We start from the raw sequence: 6,000 nt of genomic DNA, 5'->3' as shown, positions 1-6,000 counted from the left end.
CAGAAGAGTGTCACCTTCTACGCTCTCCTCGTGTCATGTGCTCTCTCCACCTGGAATCATGAAGTTGAAGTATCTGGCACCTTGCCATCAGTATTTTTCCAGGACCTTAAAAACATCCAAGGTTCTGCATGTGTTGAAGTATCTCTAGTAGGTTTGTGGCTGGAAATACAGTTTTTGAAACTGTATTCAGGTGATTTCATGGCAGTCTTTGTTCAATACCCTCACACTTACTGGTTTCCAGAAGAACAGGTGGTCTAAGGTGGCCCTTGGTGATATGTGTGTGCCAAACACTGGAGTCCAAGCGTGGTATTTCAGGAATGCCTTCCTAATACTTTTGTGGGGTGGCATTCCAGTTTGTTTGTTCGGTTTTTTCGTGAGGCCTTTAACACATTGTTCAGTGAGTTTTAATCTAAAGCAGTGATTTTAGCTCAAGGTTTCTTTTGAGGAAGCATCTGCACTGGGAGACCAGGTGAACTGGGTCATTTGGGTGTATCTGCTCTGTGCTGTGCAGCATCATACGGTGGTATCCAGCTCCTTGAGCAAGTGTCTGGGCACCTGCAGTGCTGAGGGGATGAGACCCTGCGCTTCCGCTCTCCAGGTTTGCTGAAGTAGTTCCATATGGCTCTGCATCATGCTTGATAAATGCACCCTTTCTGTATGCAGAGGAAACACACTGTTAGGCAAAGAAGAAAACTCAAACTAAAATTTATCTTTTTGAGCAATTCTAAAAATTCATGGCTGAACAAATCAGAGTGGAGTTACACAGCTGCTGGTATATTCTGGTTAGTATAATCCTTCACTGCTGAGAAAAGGCTTAAATTTTTACAGTACTGGCTCACATCCTCTATAAATTCCCAGAGAGCAAAACTATTATCTGAAAGTATATAAATTTGAGTCATGGGTCTGATTGTCTTCCCTACCCTCTCTTCCATGCTGCCTCAGAGCTTTGGACTCTGGTGTGCACTGCCCTGTGAGATACTCTTCTGACCTTGCTGTGTTCCTGTTGAATAGCTTTTTTGTTAAATTTTGGCTTACATGGAGGAAGAAAACATGCCAAGGAACCATATATGCATTCCTCAGAAAAGACTGATCACTTATACTCTAAATGTAGTTATATGTAAAATGCTTATAAAAATATAGTATATGAAAGGCTAATACAGAGGTGAACTATTCACATTACCAACAAGAGAAGTATTTTTATATTCTGTTTTAAATAGGTTTAGATTTGTGTTTACTTTAGGTTGCAGTTATATTTAAAGAAATAAGTGCTTTTTGAGGAGCAGTTCAGGCTATTTAACGGTGAGATAGTAAAATGTTGAGATAGACAAGGAAAACTGAGATAAGTTAATTGGAGCATTTTTTATTTATTATGAGTTACTTTTTCCAAGCTGCTACTGACTGATCTGTACACTGCTAATAAGCATTTCATGTGATTAACTAGCAATTAGTGCTTCATAACTTGTTAATGAAGACTATAAGCTGTATATTTCTACTGAGGATTTGAAAGCGTGATGAACAGCCAGCCTTGATCATTCTAAGGTCTGCTAAGTTCAGATAAAGAGCCTAAAGCCCTGATTTTATTTATTCATAGCCTCATCTTCAGAGGAGAAAAAAAGAAAAGGAATGGTCCAGGAAATAAAGAATAATGCAAATAAAATATTTGATTAAAGTTTTCACCACAGTTTACAATGCAATTTTCAGATCAGGCAGTTGTTACTACTATTTACTGCTATTAGGAATATTGTGTACTGATTGTTGTTGGGGGGGGATGGATGCAGAAGCCATTTTCTTTTATAGTTGTCTTCATGGTGCTACCCAAAAATCTATTGGTTGGTTGACCATATGGCAAGAGAGGCACAGCAAGAAAGGCACTAAAGCAAGATTTCCTCCTGAAAGTTAACCAGATCAAACAGTAGCAGCTTATTCCCGCAAAAATACAAACCTCCTGTGACTTATTCCCAGGAGAGGCCGTACGAATATGAAACTGTTTACCTCTGTTGCATAAATATGGGAGTGATTCCCACTCATGAGTGGCTGGCTAGCACTGCTGTGACTGCACAGGGGGGTCTCTGCATAGCCAGAGATGACAATAGCAAAGGGTGAGTAGGTGTCCAGTTACAGCTGAAGGAATTATTCTAGTAGAAATAATATATATTTCTGAATTTAATCTGATTGTCTTCTTCTTTTATGTGTTTAAACAGATTGCAATTTCTTAGAGTTAGTTATTGCTCTAGTGCACTTTTTAAATAGCTCTTTGATTATTTTTCCTTCAGGTTTGCTAACCTCCAAATTGAATTTCTCTTTATTGTTGTATTCCATGGTCACTCACTGCCTTGTCTATACATAGACTGCATTTTTTAAAAAATCAAATTAAAAAAAAAGTTTAACTAGTCATGCAGCTCTTGTTATTATTATCGAATATTTTAAATAAATTATTAGTACCAAACAAAAATATACTTGATTTAAACTGGAAGGAGAAGTTCATCGAGCTGCATGTGTAATTAAGAGCTAAAAAATTATGTGTCTGGTCATGAACAAAACTTCTGTTTAATTGAGGCAATGGATCTTAGAGGTAGTGCCAAGGTAGACTGCATGGTAAGGTTTTTAGTTGGAGGTCAAGAGCACCTATCCTAAGAGAAGGGGTGATCACAAAGACGGTATGGGGAAAACAAGTTGAGGCGACAACTTCTTGAGAGAGAAAGGAATGAGAGTTAGACTAAGGGCAGAGCAAGAAACAAGAAATCTCAGAGGTGCTGGTACAGAATAAAAGGGAAAAACAAAGAATAAAAGAGAAAACTAAAAGGAAACATTTGAAAGGAAACTGGTAGTGATCGTGGAGCTGTAGGTGGAGACAAAGGGGCAGAGAGCAGAGCTGCACATCACTTGCACATCACTGATTAATGTCTGTATGCGTGTTTAATTTGGGGGAGTAACAGTTGTTTTCTCTCAGAAATGCCAACTAGTTTTGTTGTTTTCTCACATGATATACCGTAGGGCTTGATGCAGAGTTTCACTCTTGCACAGGAGTATTTATGAGGACAGAAAATCCTGATGTAACTTTGTATGCTACCTGTCGATGGGATTTTTAACAAACGAAGCCACGAAGCACAGAAGCAATTTGTGTGCTGTACTATTAAGGGCTCCGTCAAAGATGATTTTCTGAGTTAGCAAAGGTTACATAGCTAAAACCCCAGTCATCATTATTTCCTTAAACCCGTTATAATACAGAAAGCCACAATATATTTCCCAAGCGTTTTTGTATCTGGGTAAGGTAGCCTCTGTTTTTATGGTTGCCAGTCCTTTCTTTAAGTTCTTCTCTTGCTAACATTCAACCAAATTTGTAACCAAGTGTGCCTGTGTGGTAAGACAAAATACAGTGCAGTGATACCAAAGCTATGTCTCCAAGAGCTGTACAGCCATGTTAGCCTGCCCACCAGAGCTGAAGAGGGGTTTCATTAGCCAGGATGGAGCTGCTACTCTAGCAAAGCCATGCAAACCCACTCAAGCCTGGTGTCTCTGCACACCCCTACACTTACGCTTTTCAATAAGCCATCTGCTATTCATTTAGCTATCGTATCTGTCTCCTTCCTTTGCTGCAAGAGCTTCCAAATCCTTTAAGTCAAACAACAACTTTAGACATTTGACAGCAGGATAATTAAAATATCAAATTATAAGAAATTAAAAAAAAATTGAGATCTTTTTTTGATGGTAATTTCCTGCAGCAATCTGGTCTTTCCAATAGCAGAAATTATTTTGTTGGTTTTTTTTAAATAAGAAAACCAAGGGCTCAGTTAATGGGCAAGTATAAATTGAATACTGCGTATTGCTAACAGTACAACCAGTACATTTTTTCAGGAGGAAAATACTCCATGTTCTTGCCAAAAGTCAGTGTAAATATTCCACCCTGTGGGTCACTGGTATGCCTATGTGCATGGAGGCTCTGAATATAAGTCTGTCTTGGTGCTCCCCTGTGCTGTATTAAATAAAACTAAGAAGCAGGTAACCTTCAGTGAGGGCTTCCAGCTAAGCTGAACTGCTCATAAGTTCTCTTTCTGGCAGTGTCCTCCACCCACAGCTTCCTCAAGCGGTGACAGTGAGCGTTTATTTCCATTCCCATGCTCAGCCTTTTCCTGAGCTGGCAACGATGACACTCACCTTGCCCAGGGACGCAGTGAGTCAGCAGAACAGCTCAGTGCGGGGAAGCTGAACCACAGCAGCAGACCCCAGATGAGCATGGTTGTGAAAAATGTTTGTTTACGAAAAGCCCTTTTCTTTTTCAAGAAGGAGAAACAACTGAAAAGATGCTTCAGTCCAACAAAATTTCTTTCCAAGAGTACATTTTTCTTAAAGAAGCGACAGCATCTTCCTATCAGAGACTGTATTATTGTCTGGGAATTGTTTATCTGATCTCTAAGGAAAAGATTAAGAAAATGAAGATACACTGTTCTGATACCAGCTCAACCACTACAGAAATATCAGAGGATCCTTCTAATCTGATGACTGCAAATAAGGTCATGTAAATTACCCAATAAATGTTGAGAACACATAATAGAGGTTTTAATGTATACCTAGATATGCTTTCAGTTTTTCAGTAACATTTTCCCATATCTGTTTTTTTTCCCTGCTACATGTGAAAAACTCATAAATTTGGGACAGTCTGGAGAAGAAAGAAGTTCTAGAAATGGCACAGTAGTTTGCCACACTTCTCAAGGGTAAAGTGTCTCAATTTACAATTTAAAAAAAAGCAAACAACAAAACAACAAAAAAAGCACAAAAACTTTCCTGGTCTGATATCTTGGCAACACAGCCCAAGATGTAGGAATTAAATTAAGTTCTTGCTGTCATACTCATTGATGATAAAATAGACTTTTCAACCAGATTTCTTTCTCAAAGTCTATGGGTGAATTTAATGTAAAATACAATCCAGTTCTCTATTGGCACAGCAATTCTAACAAAATGAGGTATAATACTTGTATTTGAAAGGCCAACATTAGACACACTTCTTGAAAGGCATTGGAAATTGTTCTGCTAAGTAAGGAGGTATTTTTATATAATGGGTTTTAATCACGCAGGAGCTGCACTTCTTGAATAAAAGGTCAATTTAAGCAGAAGTGGACTTCAGAAGTACAAACCTGTAGATAGACAAGAAAAAATAATTTCCAGCTTTGAATAGGGGAATTCTGATTCTCCTTAGTTATGGACTCTTGCTCAGTTTCTCGTGTAGATTACTAAACTGTATGAAAGCGGTTGACTGAGCAGATTAGTTGTTCTCAAAAAAATTTCATCCCTGAATTGCTCAGCTCTCACCTCAAACTCCAGTTAAAATTTGGAGATGTCAACGTAATGGCCTCTTTGTGCAGTGTATGAAGATTGGACTCTCTGGATCCCACAGAAAAAGATTAAAACACACAGCAAAGAAGCAGTGTGGGTTGGAACTGCAGGGCAGCACCATGTCCATCGTGTCTCTCTCACTTAATGAAAATTGTTGTACCCTTGAGTTTCAGAGACAGAAGAAGCTTTCTTTTGGCCTGTGATTTGCTTGATATGTGACAGCATATTTATATTTGATCTATGGTACGCTGTAGTACTTCACAAAATGAGAAAGGAGGAACTCTGGCTGCAGAAGGAGATCTAGGACCTGCAAGCTCTGCAGAAATCCCAGCACTATTGGTGTACAAGGCGCAAGCTAGAGGTTTTGCTGCCCTGTCCCTTGCTACATGTAGTATACAACGCTTTCTCCCAACATGAAGCCTATCTACTATCCTGAGGAATATATATTTCCTTTAAGTTAGGCAAGGTACAGAGTAGCAACTCTGAAGAGTTGAATACTCATTACCTTTCGTATCACAGCTATTGCTATTGCAGTTCTTCACCTGTTTAAAAGCTGTGTATGAGTTTCCAGATTTATGATTTGGAATGATATGGTGCAGAGGGAAGAAAGTTTCTCAAGTAGTAGTTTTTTTGAAGAAAGTGTTTAGAATGGCCCTCTTGGGTTCAGAT

This window comes from Haliaeetus leucocephalus, unplaced genomic scaffold (assembly GCF_000737465.1).
Source record: "Haliaeetus leucocephalus isolate CR32 unplaced genomic scaffold, Haliaeetus_leucocephalus-4.0 Scaffold808, whole genome shotgun sequence".
In the NCBI taxonomy this organism is placed as follows: Eukaryota; Metazoa; Chordata; class Aves; order Accipitriformes; family Accipitridae; genus Haliaeetus; species Haliaeetus leucocephalus.
Note: the sequence above shows the minus strand (reverse complement) of the source record.